Source organism: Gossypium hirsutum, chromosome D01 (genome assembly GCF_007990345.1).
Source record: "Gossypium hirsutum isolate 1008001.06 chromosome D01, Gossypium_hirsutum_v2.1, whole genome shotgun sequence".
NCBI lineage: Eukaryota > Viridiplantae > Streptophyta > Magnoliopsida > Malvales > Malvaceae > Gossypium > Gossypium hirsutum.
The window spans coordinates 21417668-21441831 of NC_053437.1; the positions used below are offsets into that span (position 1 = coordinate 21417668).

Below are 24164 nucleotides of genomic sequence, written 5' to 3' on the forward strand. Positions count from 1 at the left end.
AAGTGACCATATCCGGACTAAGATCCGAAGGCATTTGTGCGAGATACTAATTTCGGGCTAAGCCCGAAGGCATTTGTGCGAGTTACTAAATCCGGGTTAAGTCCCGAAGGCATTTGTGCGAGTTACTAAATCCGGGTTAAGTCCCGAAGGCATTTGTGCGAATTACTATAACCGGGCTATGTCCCGAAGGCATTTGAACGAGGAGCTATATCCGGTTAAATTCCGAAGGTACGTGATTTGGGAATGAATGAACTTGCTGTAAAATTCTAGTTAATACTCTCGAAACATCCCAACATTGAGGTATGTTTCGTATGTGCGTGAATTTAGTTGAGCCCTTACAAATAAGTATTCGCTCAGTTGATAAACGAGCTACCGGCCTTTGGCTGAGTTGATCTTTTGTGTATGTACATAAGGGTTGGTAATGTGAAGCAAGTATGATATCGAAAATTTGTGCATATGAAATTATCCGTTTAGCCATATGAATGCTATACTTTTGTTGTGCTGGAATTCCTTGCTCAAAACTTACTAAGCATAAATTGCTTACTCCGTTTCATTGCTCCTCTGTTTTATAGATTGGTTCTCCAGCTATCGGACTCGGGATCTTGAGGTCAAAGTCGCCCACACTATCAAAGCCCCCTTTTGGTACAATTTTGGTTGAACTTCGAAATGGCATGTATAGGACTACCCGTTTGTTGTGGGTCGTGGACCCTTTGGACTTGTATAATTTTGGATAGCCATGCGAAAATGGCTTATATGTGTTTGAGTATAATGTTATAATCATTTGGTGTGGATATGCTTCACAAGGATTGGCCATGAGAATGGTTAATCACTTTCATAAATTGTGCTATTTATGCAAAAAGGGCTAGTTGAATCATGGAAACCATGAAATAGGTAAAGTCTACCTTAAAGGCAGATGCTGACAGCAGCAGTGAGTAGATTTGGAAAATCACTAAAAATAGCAGGAATGGAATTAAATAGTGAATAAATTATGTAAACAAACCTTGATGAATTTACTTTCATAGGAAAGTAACGAAACAATCATACGGACAGTATGTTAAGAGATATTCAGGTTCTCGTGAGACAGGGCCAGAACGGTTTCTGGATTTTCTGTTTCGACTTTGGAAATTCATTATAAATTAAACAGAGATAATTAGGAGTCATACCATATATTTATAGATTCCTCTCTGAGTCTAGTTTCTATAGAAATAAACGGAATCAGTATTGGAGCTCTCTACAAGGAGATATCCAAGTCGTAATGCGCAAAGGTCAGGGTAGTCGATCCCTGTAACATGGGAGACTTTGACTAATAAACTGTACTAATTGGCCCAACCAAAAATTCTAGAAGAAAATATGTAGATGGGAATATGAGTCTAGTTTCAGGGAAAAATCACGAAACTGATTTTCGAGTTGTGAAACTCAAGATATGATTTTTAAAGCGAATATTACGCAGATTGGCAGTGTCTGGAAAATTTTTAAAAGTCTGTTAACACCTCGTGTTCGACTCCGGTGACGGTCTCGGGTTCGTGGTGTTACAGAGATCAAATTCACCTTCTCAAAAATTTCTTTCTGTATTTCAATCTTCCCTTTTTACAAATTTCGTATTTGGCTTTATATAGCCCAAAAAGAAAATACAAAAATCCCTATTTTCCTTTTTTTTCTTTTCTTTTTCTTTCTTGTTACCAGTTTTAATTCACTGTAAATTTGTTGCTCCTTTGTTGTTAGTCCGTTTTTTCCTTTTAGCTGCTTGTTGTTTGTTGCAGGTACGGCATGGAGGAGCGTGGCGTGGAGGCGCGCATGTGAGAGCAGAGGCTGGTGTGCGGTCATGCAGCGCCTAGGGCCTTTTTGCCTAGGGTTTTCTGATTTTGGTGTTTGGGGCTTAGGTGATTTGGGCCAGGGTTAGGTGTTAGGCTAATTGGGTTGGGGATATTTGGGCCAAATTTTGTAATTTGGACTATACTAATTGGACTTTGAATTTATATTTTGAATTTTTTATTGGTGTTTACTGGGCCGGGCAATAATTGGGCCATTACAATCATTTCATAACACAATTATAACTTTTCATAATTCAATTCATTTGCTTAACACTTGAACATTTTTTTCCACACACGTTTCCACTTTTATCAAAATTTCATAAATCATTTATACTTCATTCTCATCATTCATTCATTATCATGTTTTCTTTATAACACTATCAATTGTCGATTTGATCAGTCTTTTCTTACATTTTTTTTCTTGACATACATTTTAAATTAGATCCATACTCTCAATTTTGTCTAGAATCGGCTAAACATGTAGCTCTGATACCAATAAATGTAACGTCCCTTACTCGATTCTGTAGCAGTCCCGGATAAAAAATGTCACATTAAATTTTTTAAAAAACTTTCCTTTACATTCAGACACTTAATTTACTATTATTGGACTCAATTTCTACATTTGAAATTCAATTTTGTCTTCGATATCAAAACTTATACATATATCCACCATCCGAACTTATTTTATAGAATTGGGATTTAATTTTAATTATTCTCACTAATTCATCACAAATTTGTATACATAACTCAAAAAAGTAATTCAAATCACATACAATTTATAACCAATCAAACTTACCAAATTTAACTTTCTATTATATAATTTCATACATATTTATTTATCAAATATTTAATGGCATCAAGCATATAATTATTATGTCCATATGTATACCTAAATGTTTCAAAATTTACAAAACAGATCCTATACCTTAGATTTTACAGTTTTGACAAAACAATCCCTGAAATTCAAATTTTACAAAATTTATGATTTTGTCCCTAAAATCCAAAGTTTACACAAATTTTCAATTCAATCCTTTTAAGTTAGATATTCTTATTTTACAGTTCAAGCGTAAACCTTAGTTTGCATAGTTTTACAATTTAGTTCCTACTATTAAAATTTTGTTAGTTTTTCAGAAATTAGTCCTTGATTTTCGAACCATTAAACTTTCATATTCTAATTTCAGAATTTAAATTCTCAAATTCTAAAACTCATCTTTTGAAATCTTTACAATTTGGTCCTTTTAATTTAAAACAAGCTAATTTAAGTACAATTTTTCAAATAATTTAGACATCATACTTTTAAAGTCTTATCATCACAATCCAAACATTAATTTCTCTATTTAATCCCTTGATTTTTAAAATTTTTATAAATTTTAATTTAGTTATTTAAATTTTTATCAAATTAATCACTTAAAATCATCCACCAAATTTTTCATAAAATTATTTACCATTCACAATATACATGAACATATTACTTTCATCACTTAGAGCATAGAAAATAATTATACACACTTACTTCTTACAATTTCACATCAAATTATATATTCAAATAAACATAACGTAATAATTGGAACAACTTATCCATGATTTCTTCCACTTCCATCTTCATCTTCAAGCCTCCATGGTAGGTTTCATATGAAAATGCACTTTTGAATTAAAATTGGATGTGATATATCACTTTAAGTTCAAAGAATTTTAGATTAGGAATATGCTTGAATAATAAGCAAACCAAATTGAAATAAACGAACAAAAATTTTCTCCTCTCCAATAGAAAAGAACAATTTCTCTTCATATCTCTAAACTTTTCTGTATTTAACATTTAATTAATTAAATCAATGGATCACATTTAATCACATGATTTTAATCCAATGGCTATAATTTCTCCCATCAAGACATCTATCTTTTTATAATTTAAAATTCAAAAATAATATCTAATGACAAAATGACCAAATTGCCCTTTAAAATATATTGTCATATATAAGGCATAATGATGAAATAGTCATTTTACCCTTTTCCATCACTCATTTGTTTGACACATGGTATACTTATGTGTCATAAGTAATTATTACTTAGGTAAATATTATTTATTAATGGTATAACATCCCATAAATAAAATAAAAATGGATTGTTCAAAAATCCATAGTTTTTATTATTATTCATTCTAGTTATTCTAGTAAAATATAAAATAAATGGAAATAAAAAGAAATAGGAAGAAAGAAAAAGAATAGAGATAATATTTTGATTCTATATCATAGGAACGGAAATAGGACTTCTTCTGCTTCTGATTGTTGATTCAATGCAATAACAACATTTTTTGTTACAACAAGCCAGATCGTAGAATCATAGAAAAAATGATTTATTTGAGTTGAAATAAAAAAAATAAGCAAACCCGACTCATATGTTATGGTCAAATTCGGAAAGCTACATTGGTCATTGGAATGGCCGGAGTAAAATTTCAAAAGTTCAAACGTACTTTTTAAACCATTTGTGTAATTGTTCAAATTTATTAAAATTAAAAAATGACCTAAATTAAGTTTTTGAAATTTAGAACATATTTTAAAACCATTTAAAATTTTAATATAAACCCCTTTTTTGGTATTAGCAATGGAAAAATGTGATGTTGACAAATTTTATTTAAAAACTGAGTTTCAAGCGAAGTCATTTAAAATACCTGTTTGAGCAGTTTTTAAAACTCTAGGGTCATGCAATCAAATCATAAAAATCAGAATAATAATCCCCAAAATATTATCCCATGCCATAGCCCATAAATAAACTTATTACAAACGCAAAATAATAATTAAAATTAAAATTAAAATTAAAATACTTAAATATGAAAACATCCGAGAAGCTCTTCTTAAAATCTTGCCCAAATCCTAACCTCAGGGGTTATCTAGAAAAACAGTAAACTAAGGGGGCTGAGCTAAAGAACTCAATGTAAGTCTTAACTTATAACAAACTGTAATTTAAAACATACATTTCAAAATATAGCAGAAAATGTATAAGTTGTCTAAATTCACAAAATCTCGATATGCAAAGTTTTCATAAATCAGTGCAGAATTTTCAAAAAATGTTCCTACCCAAGTCCGCTACACACTATAAAAGAGTTTCCCAGAACTCATCCATCCAATATCACACCAAAATCGTGGATAAGCCAGTAGATAGTGCAGACAAGCTGCCGGAACAGACAAATACATGGACAAACTACTAGAGTCGTAGATATACTGCCAGAATATGTGGATATACCACCACAAAGTGTAGATCATTAAACGTTAGAATCTTACTGCTTTTAATATCATCCTAACCCCATGTGATGTGATATAACATACAGAAAAAAATTAGAACAATAGGCATGCTTAACATGCAATCAAATATGGCAACTTTAGAAATTTATCTTGTATTAAGAGATCAGACTAACAGAAACAAGATCGTGCCATAATATCACAAAACATGAGTGTCAAAACATAACATACTTCATTATCAGACAACAAATCAAACATCACAAACTTTGAATCAGAGCACTTACCTTAGATTCAAAATCAGTAAGCATTTTAGTACTTCCAATTATCACTTAATCACATTTTGGAACATATATTATTCATATATTAAACATAATTAATTAATGTTAAATAAATTGCACAGATTTTATTTGTTAAAACCGACACCTTAATTCGCAAGTTCGCAGCACAAGTTCGTAAATTTGCAACTCCAAAACTTATATCTAGATTAACCTAGATTGGTTCCACGCCTAAACATTATAAAACTTAGTTAAAATCAGCCTTAGGCATACCCAAAAGGGTTCAGCCAACCAATGAAACACTAACAACAATTCAGATGCGCTTTCGGAAAGCGTACTTACATTGTTTTGCCACCAATCAAATATGCAAATTGATTCCGTGGTCACCATGTTGGGAAATATGCCCATATTGTAGTAAACATGTAATTGTTTTCTATTTATTTTCACGATGAATAAATAAATAAATTTAATTTCACATTTCACTATTGTGTCTTTTGTATTTTTGTCTTTCATATTTTGCATGCATAACGAAATTGTGACAAGCAAATATTAGCTCATTGATTGTCTAAAGTTTAAATTAATTAGTAGAATATCAAAATATGAAAATAAAAATAATAAGTAAATGACGACCCTTGTGCAAGTAAGATACAAAGATTAGTTTTAGAGCAAAGCAAATAGGAGTAATCGTAAATAAACATAATTTTGACATGATATGTAAAGGACTTACCACTATTAACCTCAAACACCTTAGTTTAGTATATTACAAAGTATATAAACAAAAAGGTCATCAAATATATTAATCCATTAAAAAAACATAAGGATTTTGATTACACTAGTAGAACATAGACAACTATTATTACGATCACCTAATATAATGTCCACTCACAAATAAATTTACCTAGGTCACATAGGACTTTTCAAATTGTAACGTTTTGAGGCTTAGGGTTGGTATGAAATTAACGAAGAATGAGCATGAAAATGGTTTCAAGCACAAAATTAGTTGCATTTTAGGACATTTCATGCATTCATATGTATTTTGCTTGAGGACAAGCAATAACTCAGGTTTAGGGTGTGATAACTCTTGAAAAGAGGACAAGCATTTTAGTACATTTCATTCGTATTTTCATCATTTCATTAGGATCTTGGATTGTGTTTAAATATTAGGTACTTTTAATTACTTGTGGTAGGGCTGTGTTCGTTGGTTTGGCTGGTGCAGGTTGAGGAACAAGAAATAAAAGAGTGAAGATTTGTCAGGGCAAGGAGTTGGATTTTTATCAACACAAATGTCGTGGCAATATTGGGAAGACAAAGTCAACACTCAACGCAAACTAGTGTCACCCGAACCGTACTTGTACCAAAAAAATCTATCTAAAAAAGAGGAGAAAATAATCTTGGGTTGTTGGTTTTTATCCTATAAAAAATATTTTGAACAAGGAGAAGATAATCTTGGGTTGTTAAAAAAATAATTTAAAAAAAGGAGAAGATAAAAATTGGTTGTTGGATTTACCCTAGGAAATAAACTATAAAAAACCAAAAGAGGAAACCCTAAATGGCAAACAAAAATGGAGAGCTGTAGGCAAAAATAAAGGGTAGCAGCTAAGTAGAGACGGAAAGAGAAAGATGAAAGTAGTCCCTCTTAACCATAGTAGGACATTGTGCAGTTGGAGTGTGAACTAAACACATGAAAGTTGTCTTCTCGAAGTCTTCCGTATTTCTTACTTTGTTCTTCCGTGAATTGAATGATGAAAATGGTGTTGGATGTTATTTTAGTTTTGAATTTTATATGCCAACCCATGAGTAAATCTCATAGGGTTGGGACTACATGATGAAACTTTTATTTTCTTTAATGATTGAAGCATATATCTGATTCAATTTACTCTTTCATTTAGTTGTTTTATTTCTAAGTTGTATGCGTGCAATCCCTGGACATAGATGACTTTTCAGCATGCCCATAAACTAAGTCTAGTTCTGAAATAGTTGGATTAGTTGGATCAATTTTGAATGATATGAGTAAGTACTTAGTTGATACTTGCAGTAGACTCTAAACATAAAACATCATTCATACGGAAGGAAAATAGTACTGGGTTCCGTATTAAGGCCTATAGACACAGGCAAGGTAACTTGAGGTTTTTGCTATCGAAAAAAGCAAACTATTTTAGAACTCTTCTGAGCAGTAAACTGAGTATGATTTTGCCGAGGTATTATTGACTATAAAGGTAGTTTCTTAGTAATCTCGACCTTCCAAATCAATATCATATATCCTTTATTCTTTTCTAATGTATCTTTACCATGTCATTCTTAGTTATTTATTGTTTCATTTATATAATATTCCCATAGTAATTCTCATAATTGCGAATACGTTTCTACTCTCATTTTTCCATAGCATTTCCAAGTATTCATTAATTGAACATATTGCATACATCACTATTCCTTTAGTTGCCACTGCATACTTACCATAGCTTTACCATAGCATTAAGAGTATTTTATTATAATAACTTGACCACTTTTATGCCTCAATCTGATCCTCAAGAGAATGATACTCATTCATCACTTTATTACTTGATTCGACGTGTATACTTGCACAATTCGTATATCATTTCACACGTAACAAGTTTTTGGCACCATTGTCATGGATCGTCAATTTGGTGAATTTTGGTTTTGTTATTTTACTTAGTTCCATTAGTTTTATTTAACTTAGTTATATTTAATTTCTACAGGTTTTCCATCAGTTCATGAGAAAAGGCATTTCTGCTAACAAAGAATATCCTTTTGACCAAGAGATCGAAAGAACTTTACGAAGAAGGTGAAAAGAACTGCGAAAAATGGCTGGGAACAGGAATAATCCTGGTCTCAATGATAATCTGACTGGTCAAGATGCTAATCCTCCTATTTGTAGGGTGATACCAGGTATGAATGATAATTTGAATGGTCAGGGCGCTAATCCTCATGTCCGTGGGGTGATAGATGACCAAGATAGACCAATCTGAGAGCATGTTGTGCCAATTTTGATTAACTTGAATACAAGGATAGTCGAACCACAAATACAAGCTCAGCAGTTTGAGCTGAAACTGGTAATGTTTCAAATGTTGCAAACGGTAAGACAATTCAATAGATTTCCTACTGAAGATCCACGACTACACTTAAGACTTTTCTTGGAAACCTGTGACTCATTCAGGCAACAGGGTGTTCCTGAAGACGCCCTACGACTTAAACTATTTCCATATTCATTAAGAGATCGTGCCAAAGCATGGTTGAATGCTTTACCACTAGGGATAGTGGCATCGTGAAATGATCTTTGCCGGGGATTTTTACTACGGTATAATCCACCAACTATGAATGTCAAGCTAAGTAACGACATCACGTCTTTTCGGCAATTGGAGGTTGAAACACTATATGAAGCTTGGGAACAATTTAAAGACTTAATTCGAAAATGTCTAATGCATGGATTTCAAAACTGGACTCAAATGGAGATATTCTACAATGGGTTGAATGCACACACAAGGATAGTAGTTGATGCGTCCGCCAATGGTACTTTGTTGGACAAAACTTATAATGAAACATATGAGATTTTGGAAAAAAAATTGCCAACAATGATTATCGGTATCAAACAACGAGAGTTGGGATGGGCAAGAAAGTTGTTGGTACCAGAGAACATGATGCAATCACTTCATTGAAAACCCATGTATCATCTTTAACTAATATGATCAAGACGATGAAGATATCAACTACAGTTCAGGAGATGAAAGCAGTCAAGCTAACATTTATTTATTGTGGTAAAGACCATGTGTTTGATGAATGCCCATCAAATCAAGAATCTATATACTACATAGGTAACTTTAACCAGAATAATAACACCTATTCCAACACCTATAATTCAGGATGGAAGTAGCATTTGAATTTCAGTTAGAATAATCAAGGTGAGGGGACTTTTAACAATGCTACAAGATAGAATGCCAATAGTGCACTGCCTGGTTATAATGATCATATGCCGAGGCAAAATGTACTACAAGGTCAGGCCTCGACATCATCATCATCTATGGAAGCTTTGTTGAAAGAATATATGGCTAAGAATGATGTCGTAATTTAGATTCAAACTGCTTCCCTCTGGGCTCTTCAGAATAGTGTGTGGCAAATAGAAAATGCATTAAATTCGAGGCCATAATAAGCATTGCCAAGTGATACCGATAATTTAAGATCACAAAGGAAGGAACAGTGCAAGGTCATCACTCTTAGAAGTAGATTTCAACTTGACATTGCTCAAGATGCCACGATAAGAGAGTATAACTTGAATAACAACCATGTAAAGACCCCGGAGTCATCTAAAAAATAAATTGAACCTAAAAAAGGTAAGCGGCAAAATGTTGTGGCAAAATCAGATCAGGTTGACAACAGAAATGCCATGGCAAAACAATATCAGCAACTTGAAGGACGACCACCTTTACCTTTTCCTCAGTGATTTCACAATTCCAAGTAGGATATTCAGTTCAAAATATTTTTGGAGGTATTGAAGCAATTGCATATTAACATAACAATAGTTGAAGCTTTGGAAAAAATGCCCAATTATGTGAAATTTATGAAGGATATATTGTCTAAGAAGCGCAGATTGGGAGTGTAATACCCTAATTTTGCCCGGCCCGAGCCCAACTACTAAAACCCAGATATAAAAATATATAAACTAAATAAAATGTCCCGTTTTACAAAGGCCAATGAAATTTGGGTCCAATATCTAATTGCAGACCCACTAAGCCCCAAATTAACCCACCTAAAACCCAATGTCCAGCCCAAGTACCAATCCATTTACAAACAAAACCAAACAGCCCACAAACCTAAAAATTTTTGTAGCAAAAAAAAAAACCTAGCAGGAGCTTCCAGCGCCGCAGCCACCGAGGCCACCTTCCGCATGTGCCGAGCCATTCTCCACGCATGCAGTACCTCCAGCGCTACAACAGTAGCCTCTCACACGCGCGTCTCCACGGCACGCTCCAGCTGGACTCCTCCGTACCTGCAGCAAACAACAAATCGACAGTAAAATGGAACAAACAAACAACAAAAAAAAGAAGGCAGAGAAAAAGAAAAAAAATAAGAATTGGTATTCGTTTTTTTGTTGTTGTTTTCGGGTTATAAAAAAGGAAAAGATGTACTGAAAGGGGGGCTTTTTACCCTGTTGTTATACACACAGATATTGAAAATACAAAAAGAAAGAAAAAAAGAGATCGTTTTTAAAATGTCAATCTCAAAGTTTGTTTTCATTTTTTTCTTTTTTTCCTTGTTTTCTTTGATCTGTTCTTCATTATCACACATACATATATGAAATAATAAAACAAGGGATAGCAAACATACCTCGAGGCAGAATCCTTGTTCTCTCTGCCGCAATCGGAGCATGAGCGAGGCTTCAGAAGCCTTTTTCGATCTGCCATCGGCAGAACGGCGCATCTAGGCTTGAGAGAGTCTAGGTTTTTTTAAAAATTTTGTTTTAAAAAGGAAGGACGCTACAGTTTTTAGGTTTTTTAGTCTGTGTGCAGAGGAAGAAATGCCGCCGTTTGATACCAATCTGATGGTTTCAAAATGGCGTCGTTTCAAGGCTTTTGGCCTCCGACCCGACGACCTGACCTAGTGGGCAAAGGATCCGCGCATTTTTACTTGATGGTCTTATTGCGCAACAAGCCCCTCCGCATTCGGTTTTCATTCCAATCCAGTTTTTCTTCATTTGTTTATTATTACTTCAAATTTGATTTAAATTTCATCTAGATCCATGGTGAGACGGCATCGTTTTCGCTAAGGAGATTTGAACTTCTGGATTTATGTGGTTATTTGTTGTTTTGGTCCCTGAGTGTTGAATCGATAGTTAATTTAGTTTGATTTTGTTCTCTTCTTTTAATTTTGGTTGTAATTTTAATTTTGTTCCTTTTTGTGCTTAATTTTTAAATATAATTAGATCTTATTCGGATATATTATTTTAACATTTAAGTTTGATATCATTTCTAAACTTATTATTAATACAACTTTTAAAAATACAATATAATATTTTTTAAAAATTGTTATTAATGATTAATGGAATAATGATTAATGATTAATGGACTAATAAAACTTTTACAAAGGAAGTTTTGCATATTACTTTGAAAAGTTTCTAAATAATATAGGAGCCTGAAACAGGACTATTGTTTAGAACACACAAAATTTAAAGGTTGGAAATTTGAGAAGGAATGATCTAAATTTAGACTTTCTCTTTGGATTTTGTTGTCAAATGCATTGATTGACAAGACGCCATGTTGGTAACAAAGCTTACATAAACAAGCAAGCAATGACTCATCAGGCAATAGGAAGAGGTTACCTTGGAGGAGAGAGCCTTCATTTGCGCATAAGTCTTTGGTACAACACCTTGGGAATGGTGTAAGGAACCAGAATGATGTAGATCCTGTACTCTTGAATTGGATAAGAGAGGATTGAGGAAAAGCCATATTTCTACCCTTGGATTACAGTGGGAGAATGATGGTACAAATTTTATGTCCCAATAGAGGTCTACAATGGGGGCAACTTGGCTAAATGTTTCTTCAGAAGCCGGTCAAGCGAGAATGCATTGTAGCACGTCTGTATTAAAGCCTTAATAAACTTCAAGTAATGACAACCTAAGCGGGATCATTTTCGGAAAAATAAAATTCTGCATTCATGCAAACACCATTCACACATGTCTAGTTAGGAGCATTTGATACATTTTGATCAAGCCATCCTAGTCATTAGGCATAATTAAGTTCATAAACGAATTATACAGGTCATGTTCCCCAGAGAACAGATCGGTGAAATCACAAGTCCTATGTCCCTGACCAGCAGTGGAATAGGTTGGAAATTGCAGATCTTGTCTCCCTAAGCAATAGCGGAGCAGATCGAAGACGGCAAATCTTATCTTCCCCAGGAGTAGGGAAACAGATTTAAGCCACAAGTCCTATGTCCCTAACCAGCAGTGGAATAGGTTGGAAATTGCAGATCTTGTCTCCCTAAGCAGTAGCGGAGCAGATCAAAGACGGCGAATCTTATCTTCAAGTGTAAGGAAGCAGATTTAGGCCATAGTAGAGAAGATTAAAGCTAGTAATCTTATCTCCCTGAGATTACAGCGGAGCAGATTGAAGCTAGTAATCCTATCTCCCTGAGATTACAGTGGAGCGGATTAAAATAAAGGATCTTATCTCTCTGAAGTTACAGTAGAGTAGATCGCATTAGATTGAAGCCAAAAATCTTATCTCCTTGAGATTACAGTAGAGCAGATTGAAGCTAGTAATCCTATCTCCCTGAGATTACAGTGGAGCGGATTAAAATAAAGTATCTTATCTCTCTGAAGTTACAGTAGAGTAGATCGCATCAGATTGAAGCCAAAAATCTTATCTCCCTGAGACTACAGCGAAGCATATTGAAGCTAGTAATCCTATCTCCCTGAGATTACAGTGGAGCGGATTAAAATAAAGGATCTTATCTCTCTGAAGTTACAGTAGAGTAAATCGCATCAGGTCTTATCTCCTTGAGATTATAGTGGAATAGACCAAAGAATTACGGATCTTATCTTCCCAAGCAATACAGTGAAGCAGATTAAAGCCACAACGGTGAATCTTGCTTCCCTAACATTGCAATTAAAAAGATTAAAGCCACAATGGCGAATCTTACTTTCCAAAAGTTATGAGTTACAAATCCTATCTCTCTGATATTACAGTGGAGTGGATCGAAGCAATTCCTATACCTCTGAAGATGCAGTAGGATGGACTGGAACCACTTGAAGAAGAAGAGCACCAAGGTCCAAGCTCGACTGGGCAAAATTGGCCATTTTTTTAGTCTTTGCTCTGTTCCTGCTACACGAAAACGAGCAAAGAGGGGCAGCTGTAATACCCTAATTTTGCCCAGCCCGAGCCCAACTACTAAAACCCAAATATAAAAAATATATAAACTAAATAAAATGTCCCGTTTTACAAAGGCTAATGCAATTTGGGTCCAATATCTAATTACAGGCCCACTAAGCCCCAAATTAACCCACCTAAAACCCAATGTCTAGCCCAAGTACCAGTCCATTTACAAACAAGCCCAAATAGCCCACAAACCTAAAAATTTTTGCAGCAAAAAAAACCTAGCAGGAGCTTCCAGCGCCCCAGCCACCGAGGCCACCCTCCGCACGTGCCGAGCCACTCTCCACGCATGTAGTACCTCTAGCGCTGCAACAGTAGCCTCCCACACGCGCGCCTCCACGCCACGCTCCAGCTGGACTCCTCCGTACCTACAGCAAACAACAAATCGATAGCAAAATGGAACAAACAAACAACAAAAAAAAGAAGGCAGAAAAAAAGAATTGGTATTCGTTTTTTGTTGTTGTTTTAGGGTTATAGAAAAGGAAAAGATGTACTGAAAGGGGGGCTTTTTTCCCTGTTGTTATACACACAGATATTGAAAATACAAAAAGAAAGAAAAAAAGAGATCGTTTTTAAAAGGTGAATATCAAAGTTTGTTTTCATTTTTTTTCTTTTTTTCCTTGTTTTTTTCAATCTGTTCTTCATTATCACGCATACATATATGAAATAATAAAACAAGGGATAGCAAACATACCTCGAGGCAGAATCCTTGTTCTCTCTTCCGCAATCGGAGCATGAGCAAGGCTTCGGAAGCCTTTTTCGATCGGCCATCGGCAGAACGGCGCATCCAGGCTTGAGAGAGTCTAGGTTTTTTTTTAAACTTTTGTTTTAAAGAGAAAGGAGGCTGCGGTTTTTAGGTTTTTTATTCTGTGTGCAGAGGACGAAACGTTGCCGTTTGATACCAATCTGATGGTTTCAAAACGGCGTCGTTTCAAGGCTTTTGGCCTCCGACCCGACGACCTGACCTAGTGGGCGAAGGATCCGCGCATTTTTACTTCATGGTCTTATTGCCCAACAAGCCCCTCTGCATTCGATTTTCATTCCAATCAAGTTTTTCTTCATTTGTTTATTATTACTTCAAATTTGATATAAATTTCATCTAGATCCGTGGTGAGACGGCATCGTTTTCGCTAAGGAGATTTGAACTTCTGGATTTATGTGGTTATTTTTTGTTTTGGTCCCTGAGTGTTGAATCGATAGTTAATTTAGTTGGATTTTGTTCTCTTCTTTTAACTTTGGTTGTAATTTTAATTTTGTTCCTTTTTGTGCTTAATTTTTAAATATAATTAGATCTTATTCGGATATATTATTTTAACATTTAAGTTTGATATCATTTCTAAACTTATTATTAATACAACTTTTAAAAATACAATATAATATTTTTTAAAAATTGTTATTAATATTATCTAAATTCATCATACATTAGTTTTCCTATTCATTAAACGTTTTTAAATAAAATTTTAGTACATTAGTATTTAATCCAAATGTAAAAATTTATGTATTGATACTTTCATATTACATTATGTATGCAACTTTAGTAAATTATTTTGAAATATATTTGTATGTATGTTTTAAATCTTATGTATAATTTATTTCATGTAAAATACTCCATTTATACTTTACTTATTTCAATTTTTTATACGTATATTATCATACATATATTATTATAAAGTTATTTTTATTTTGTATGTATCATTTGTTAAAATTAGCGTATGTATATTATTTTGAGCTCCTTTTCATGTAATACTTGTTTTAAAATTCATTTTTATATTATTATAGTATTCATTTTTAACCTTTTCGATATATTTCAATATTCATTTTTCTTTAGTTGAAAACTTATTATATTTTATTTCTGTTATTTCACTTGGCCTTTCTTTTAAAATTGACTATTAATTCACTTAGTTGTTGAAGGTTGTCATTTGCATAATGTATGATTGAAATTATTGTCACTATGCTTTGTCGTATTGATTGATTATTCGCGTTCATTAGTATATATTTCGGGCTTACGAGTTATTACTTCGCATTGTACATTGAAATTCCATCGCGCTTTATTCGCCATTGAAATTCCATCGCGCTTTATTCGCTTAAAAAGTTACGTTTAATATCATTTAAGTATCAAAACCAATCTATCCAAAAAAAACTTTCAGAACAAGGCAAATACTCGACATTTGGAATATTCAAAAATTGAGCCCTAACGTATTGGGTTCCAATTCTCTTCGTCGAATCTAAATAATCGAATTTTCTTTGACATACAAATTTCAAATAAAAACCCATTCTCAGGAATTCGATACGTTGTGTCCAACGCATTGGATATGGCACGTTGTTTTTCGAGGCGAGGATTTTTCTAATAAATGAAAATTAAGACAATATTTGATATTTTGGAGTTTTGTGAAATCGAGCCCTAACTTATTGGGTTTTGATTTTCTCATTTGACCCGAAGAATCAAATATCCTTCTCAAATGCATGGGTTTTTCAAGTTAAAAGATAAACTTAATTTCGAAGATTAAAATGTGGCGCCCTAACTCACTGGGTGTGTCATTTTATTTCTTTGAAATAAGAGTGTTTTATTATTCAATTTTTTCAAGTTAAAAGGGATCGTATTTTAAAATATTTTCAAAATTTTGACATTAAACAATCAATTCGGTACCAATTTTGGGCGTTACGAGGGTGCTAACCCTTCCTCGTGCGTAACCGACTTTCGAACCTGTTTCCTCGAATTTCGCAGGCCAAAATCAGTTTTAAGGTGAGCCGATCACACCTAAAAAAGATCGGTGGCGACTCCCATTTTATTTTCAAAATTCGATCCCCATTTTTTTCTAAATTTAAAAATGGTTTCGATAAGGAGAATTTGAGATTGTTGTTATCAGTGAAGGGTGTACAACAATGTTGATGAATAAATTACCTCTAAAGTTTAAGGACCCAAGAAGTTTCACTATCCCATGTTTAATTGGAAATCATTATGTTGGCAAGACATTATGTGATTTTGGAGCAAGTATAAAGCTAATGCCTCTGTCTATTTTTAGGAAGCTGGGAATCGAGAAAGCAAGACCTACTACAGTTACGTTACAACTAGCCGATCGATCTAATGCCCACCCAGAAGGTAAAATTGAAGACGTACTGGTAAAGGTAGATAAATTTATCTTTCCTGTGGATTTCCTCATTTTAGACTGTGAAGTTGACCACAATATGCTAATTATTCTTGGAAGACATTTTCTTGCTACTGGCAAGACTTTAATTGATGTGCATAAATGTGAATTGACCAGAGGATGAATGATAGAGATATCACATTCATTGTATTCAATTCCCTGAAATGTGCTGATGAGAATAAAGAATGTCGAGCCATTGACTTGATAGAAATAGTAGTTGAGGAAGAACTCACAAGATTTTGCCACAGTAATTCTGATAGCGATGAAGATTCATTTGAACGGAGACCCTTGTGCACTTTGCTGGAGCAAAATAGACCTTTTAATTTTGATGAACAATGCTTGGTAGCTCATGCATATCCGTATAAAGTTGTTGATGTCAAAGACATGAAAACAGGGGACACATTTAAAGTTAATGGGCAATGCTTGAAGCACTACTGGGGTGCTCATGTAAAGTGAGATAAACAGTTTATTGATCTTTGAAATTTTTAACTACAACATCTTGAAAATTCTTTTTATTTTTATTTCATCTTGTTGAATTAAATTTCTTTTAGTTAGTTCGTTTCCTTTGTTTAATAAGCTGCAGGAGGGGACAAGGTCGGTGACGCAGAACCCATTGAGGAAAATCCTGCCAATAAATAGAATGCACCCAAAGTACCAAAGGAAGAATAAGAGAAAACAGAGTTTTTCAGCGCTGAGATTGGCCGTGAGGACAAAGAGGAAGCAAAGGTACAATGTTAGTGCTTGTAAATCAACCCGTCAGACAGAATGAAGTATCTACAATACAGTACAAGCAAGGAAAGTTTTCTTTTGCTTTCATACATATTGCATTGCATATATTTTTCCATGACTTGTTTGTATATAGATAGTTTTCATATATCTATTCATGCATTGAGGACAACACATCCCTTAGGTTTTGGGCTGTATTGTGCATTTAGGTTGCTTTACGTATCTAGTATGTATACTAATCCTAGTATAGTTAAGTTGTTTGCCATTGCCATATGATTATTAAGTACTGTTTTATCTACGAGAATTTCAATATTTACTTATGATGTTTGATGATGAGCTTATATTCTTCAGTATATCTAGAACATGTGATAGTGGGTAAGGAGAGTTTAGCTTAGGATAGATTGCATGAAAATGAATTCTTAAAAATGATATGTCCCATACTCAGTTTTTTTTTATTATAGCGAGTGTTTTCTAATGAACTTAGGGGTTTTGAAGCCAAACTCAGTCATTTTTCCATGAGATTACTTAAATAAAGGACAGTAGAAACTCCAATGCTTAGAATTATCGAGTCAGTCAGCACCACTTTTTTTGCTCCATCATTTTGTTGACTAGAAAGGTGAGTCCGAGTAAAAGTTTTTAATAAAAAAAATTAGGGAAACTCCGCTATAGTGAAAGGCTGAGTAGCTAAGGAGGTAGTTGTTTGCGCCATCCATCTTTTTAGTCAAAAGCCTTAGCTTCAAGAGTGATTTATATTTAAATTGTGACATGATTGAGTACTAGGTAATCCAGTGTATGCTACATTATGATTATCAAGTCAAAGAATTTTGTGACATGCTAAAACCCCTAATGTTATAAAAGAAAAAAAGAAGAAAAAGAAAAAGAAAATAATAATAAAGAAGAGAAAAAACAAGTACAAATTAATATCTTGAAAAGGTTGTGAGCAAGGGTTACAAATTAACTTGATTTTAGGTAACAAATGAATTGAGTGCATTAAGAGATATTTGTTATGGCCAAAAAGCATACATGAGTACTTAGGAAATTTTGTTTTTAGGGACAAATTTTTTGCACTACCTTTGTTGAGACGAACCTTTGACATTTGACCATTTTTTTAGAGAAAGAAGACTATTGAGAACTAATGTATATGTTGTTCTTTTAATAGATTAACAGTAAAATATAGTTATATGCAAGGGCAAAAATTTGTCCATTCATGCATCCATATGTATTTTGATTGAGGACAAGCAATAACTCAGGTTTGGGGTGTGATAACTCTTGAAAAGAGTTATATTTCTTGCCTTTACACCTAGTTAACTGCTTGTACTTAAGTACATTTAGTTGCATTTTAGAACATTTCATTCGTATTTTCATCATTTCATTAGGAGCTTGGACTATGTTTAAATATTAGTTACTTTTGAATTGCTTGTGGTAGGGTTCTGTTTGGTGGTTTGGCAGGTGCAGGTTGAGGAATAAGAAATAAAGGAGTGAAGGTTTGTCCGGGAAAGGAGTTGGACATCTTGTCAACATAGATGTCGTAGCAATACCAGGAAGACCGAGTCAACACTAAACGCATACTAGTGTCAACCCAACTGTACTTGTACCAGAAAAATTTTCCTAAAAAGAGGTGAAGATGATCTTGGTTTGTTAGTTTTTATCCTAGAAAAAAAATTAAAATAAAAAGATAATATTGGGTTGTTGAAAAAATAATTTAAAGAGAGGAGAAGATAAACTTTGGTTGTTGGATTTACACTAGGAAAGAAGCTTCAAAAAGCCAAAGGAGGAAACCCTAAACGACAAATAAGAGTGGAGAGCCTTAAGCAAAAATAGAGGTTAGCAGTTGAGTAGAGACGAAAAGAGGAAGATGAAAGTAGTCCCTCTCAGCCATCGCAGGACACTATGCAGCTAGAGTGTTGGATGTTATTTTGGTTTTGAATTTTATGTGCCAACCCATGACCTAAATCTCATCGCGTTGGGATTACATGATGAAACTTTTATTTTCTTTAATGGTTGAAGCATATATTTGATTTAATTTATTTTTTCATTCAATTGTTTTATTTCTAAGTTGCCTGTGTGCAATCCCTAGACTTAGATGATTGTTCGGCATGCCCATAAACTAAGTCTAATTCTAAAAAGGTTGGATTAGTTGGATCGATATTGAATGATATGAGCAAGTACTCAACCAATACTTGCAGTAGACTCTAGACATAGAGCAGCGTACATATAGAAGGAAAATAGTACAGGGTACTGTATTAAGACCTATAGACATGGGCAAGGGAACTTGAGGTTTTGGCTACCAAAAGATGCAAACCATTTTAGAACTCTTCTGTGCAGGAAACTCAGTATCATTTTGCCGAGATATTATTGATAGTAAGGGTAGATTCTTAGTAATCCCAACCTTTCAAATGAACATTATATATCCTTTATTCTTTGCCTCTGTATCTTTACCATATCATTTTTCGTTATTTATTTGTTCATGTACATAATATTCCCGTAGTAATTCTCATAATTGCCATTACATTTCTACTCTCGTTTTTCCATAATATTTTCAAGTATTCATTAATTCAACATAACGCATACATCACTATTCCTTTAATTACCACTGCATACTTGCCATAGCTTTACCATATCAATAATTGCATTCTATTATAATAACTTGACCACTTTTGTGCCTCAATCGGATCCTCATGGGAACGATACTCACTCATCACTTTATTATTTAATTCGATGTGTATGCTTGCACTTATCTATCCTTCTCTTACCTTTTTTTTGTCCATGTAAGAAGCGACAATGTAATAAAAACAACTATGGTTAGCTTACGAGTTTTTATGCACTAATGGTCGAGTGTTTCTATTTTTCTAACCTTGTTTTTGGATCATTTTGACTTTTTCAATATTTTCTCACTCATAATGCTTTTTTATTCATTTTGTACTTTTACACTCGTTTTGAATTTTTCTAAATTTTTCTTTATTTGCACATTTTTAACTTAACTATAATTACTATATCATACTGCTTCTTCCTCTTTCACTCTATTTTTACAAAACCAATGTCATGTCTCTACCTATCCCTTAATATGTATGGCCTTAAGTCTAAGTTTGTGTAGTTCAAGGACCAAAGGAAAATTGTAAATACAATTCATTTTTTAGTTTCGGGTTTTGCATGAAGGTTCCTTAAGAAGTGATTTCTAGCTCAAATACAGGTACTAAAGGTCGATGAATGAGGTTGGCTTTCTGGTTCTCGATTTATACCAAACAATGCCTTAGGTCATCCCTAGGTATCTCAATATTCATTAATTTAATCAACTAAGTAATCACAAATCTAGTCATATATTATTCATACTAGCATGCTCGTTTCCCTATATTTCCAATTTACAGTGTAATATATAGAACTAATTAGTCTAATAATTGACAATTTAAAATCATTCACTATCATGCCAAATTTACATTAAACACAATCATTCTATATACATTTTCCTAACTAATCACCTATATTTCTACAAGCTCAAGCACACTTTAGACAAGAAAAATGAAAAAAAATTACAAAAACAAAACCATAAACTTCTTATGTTACCCTTACACTTTAGATATCACATTGTCCCTAATATGCAACCCTCAAATATATAAGAAGGAAGTTACCTAATTGATCGTGACCTTGTTGTAGCCTTAGAGTGGGTTTCTTCTTCCTTATTTGTTAAAGCTCATAAATGTAATTCTTTCCTCATGTAGGGTTCTGCATAGAAAATTTAAAACAAAACATATATGTACTACTATTAACCTATTCCTAAAATAGAAATAAAAATCATCCAAGTTAATTGTTTATAGTTCCTAAAAATAAAAATTAAAATAGTCTTTAATCGTCAAAATGGGGTGGTTGCCACCCCTCCACTAGAGCTTTTCCCTTGCTCGAAACTTAGGCTCTTGAGGAGCCTTCACCCAAAAAATGTGCATGTCAAGTTGGGCTGCAGATGATTGGCCCTTTTTGTGAAGATCATTACAGCTGGAATGCCACATCATAATTGTCATCATCCTCCTCTTGAGAGTCTTGCTCCCTATCTTCCTCCTCTTCCTCCTCTTCCTTGTAATCATCATTCCCTTCTTCTTCCTTGCACCTCAAATGGTTGATGGAATTCCATCGGACCATATTTATTTGGGGGCAAATTGGGTATTCGCATGTCATTTTCTCGTTCAAATTCCTGCCCTACTGATCCCGTCTCCTGCATCCACCTTATGACCCACTCTAAGTCCATGATATCGCTACTTTCTAGGATGTTGATGGCATTTTCCTTTCCAGTGATGTCGGGACATCTATCTTTTCTTTTTGGCATTGGTTCCAATCCTTAATTTGTTTTCTTTGAAGCTTGGCATATTGTGTATACATTGAATCTCTGATCAAACTCTTCGTCAGCCTCATGAATTTCTCGTTTGTTTCCATTGGAACCTCTTCCTTTTTACATAGCACTATCATTAAGTGGGAGAAGAACACCCCAACTTTATGGTCGTTTATGCATAGTTTCATGCTATGGTAGATCCATCTCCTAACATATATTTGTCTCTTCTACAAAATACCATACAAAAAATAACTCATAAATTATTAATGTTGGATACGTTTAAAGCAGGTGTAATTTGAGTGCATAGAATTGCATCCATATTTTTGGAATTAGAAACATAATTGTTTGATTAAAAGAAGTTAGAACATTGGTACCCGGTTGGTGCTTCCATTTACCCTTATACTTGGTTAAGTAATTTACAATGTTATCTATATCTATGTTTAAAAGATATGTCAGATCAGTATTATCAATAAAATCAGACTAATAGTATGGTACATTGTAAAATTCACAAATCTCCCTAGGGGTGACGCACACCTCTTCACCCCTAACTGTTATAATTTCCCAAATAGCATCATAGGGTCCCCAAGATTCTTGGTCCCTAAATGATGGATAAAATTCATGTACTATAGGGCCAACAATAGGTTCTTTTAGGGTTATGCCAAAGTGCTCCAACCTATGGTACCAAACCAATGCCCAGATCTCTTTACACAAGAGCATCGATGGTTTGAAACCCCTCTCTTGTATGAACGTCTTCCCTTGGAGTTATGGAAAGAAAACATTTAGGTTTGGTAAATTAAAGAGATTTATACTTATTGGTGCTTCTTGTTCATTAGTTTTTCTAGTTTTTCTAGGAGGTCTTTTTCTAATGTATTCAACTAGAGTAACTAATTATCAAGTAATATATTTCAAAAACAAGCAATGTAATGTACCATGGAAATAAAAAAGGAACCCTTAACATTGTTATATTGAATGCTCATTGTTCCTTGCAAATTCCTCATTTATATGGAGCCTTATGCCTACACAAGAAAAGAGCAAAAGAAAAAGGAAGGGAAAAAAATTACAACAAACGTAAGAAAAGAAAAATGGAGTGGAAACAAGGGTTTCGAAGTTGAGAGGGGCTTTAAGGAATATTGGGACGTTTTGGAGTTAAAAGATGTTTTGGATTAGTGTTTACACATTTTTTAATTAGAATAGGATTGTATTTTTAGGTTAAAAATGGGTAAAAATAAGTGTTTTGTCCGGCGAGTTGCATAGTGTCGCGACATTGGGGTTCGATGTTGTGACACATCTTGAAGTTTTAGGATCCATGGGCTACTATCTTCGATGTTGCGACATTGATGTTCCGTGTCGCAACATCAAGATGAATTTTTCATGTCCTTGAGTCTGTGGTCGGTGTTACGACATGGAGTTTCCGTGTTGCGACATCGACTCTATTTCTTTGCCTAATTTCTTGATTTCAAGGTGTTTGGGTACCTCTTCACCCTATCTCTAAATTATATTAATAAAATTGAATCCTAATCTACTGAATTAATTCCTACTCCTATTTAGGTTTATTAAAAATTAAATTTACAATAATTTACAACAAAATTAATATAGTGTTCATTGATGTGTAACATGTGGCTGCCGAATTCATCCATAAGCTCCGTAAGTCTGTACATGGACGCTTCATCTATTGGTTGTCTATCTGAATGGGTCTAGCTTCCATCATGCCACTCAACCTTGCTCCTCTTATCCCTCTCTCTGAACTTAGTTTTTTGACTTGCAACAATCACAGAATACACCCTTCCCGGATCAAGGTCGTTAGGGAAATTTACCGATATTTTATAACATGCCTTCTCTAAATTTGCCTTATATCCCTCATTTTCTAGGTGACCACATTTGAAAGTTTGAGTCTGACCATTGATTTTCATGATTAACTCATTATTTTCTAACTCAATGGTGGACCTAAATGTAGTTAAAAAGGGTCTCCCTCACAGAATAGAGATCTCACTATCTTCCTCAAAATCTAAAATTACAAAATCTACCAGGATAATGAAATTGTGCACCTTAACCAACACATCTTTGAGCACCTTTTTCGATAGTATCGAATATCTGTCAGCTAACTGTAGTGTGATAGGAGTATTTTGTAGCTCCCCTTGCCTGAGTTTCTTATATATTGATAAGGACATTAGATTAATATTCGCTCCTAAGTCACATAGGGCGTTGCTAAAGTGTATATCCCCTATCTCTATTGGAATTATAAAATTGTTCGGGTCTTTTATTTTTAGGGGTATCTGCTTAGTGATTATCGCACTACTGGATACATCTAGGTTACTTTGGTTACCCTTTTTAATTTTCCCTTGCGTAGCCATTATCTCTTTTAGGTACTTTGCATATTTTGGAATTTTCTCGATTCGTTCTATAAGGGGAAAATTAACATTAAGCAATTTGACTAAGTTTAGAAAACTTAGAAATTCTGCTTTATCCCTTTTGCGTTTGCCCTCTAACCATGAGGGGAATGGTATCTGCATGAGGATAGGTTCTGTTTTCTGCTCAGCTATCAATTGGACTACCTTCTCTAGCTCTATTTCAGCATCATCTTTTTTAGTGGTTGCTTTCTGGAACGACGAAAATGTGCAAGTGTACACAGTCGTGACAAGTAATAAAATGGTAAGTATAGAGTATCGTCTCCATAGGAATTGTATAAGCAATTCTTTGTGAAAAATTTAAACTTAAGCAAATTGGTGACAGGATTAAATTTCAAAAGGAGTGAGCAATTATCTAAAC

At 33.9% G+C, this 24164-nt stretch overlaps 1 non-coding gene across 1 annotated transcript; it reads right to left on the reverse strand.

Annotated features, from left to right (window-relative positions):
• Positions 1 to 8663: 8663 nt before the first annotated feature.
• LOC121214309 (small nucleolar RNA R71) lies at positions 8664 to 8770 on the reverse strand. The gene has a single exon (XR_005909893.1). It is a non-coding gene; the product is annotated as a small nucleolar RNA R71 (small nucleolar RNA).
• Between the last annotated feature and the right edge of the window lie 15394 nt (positions 8771 to 24164).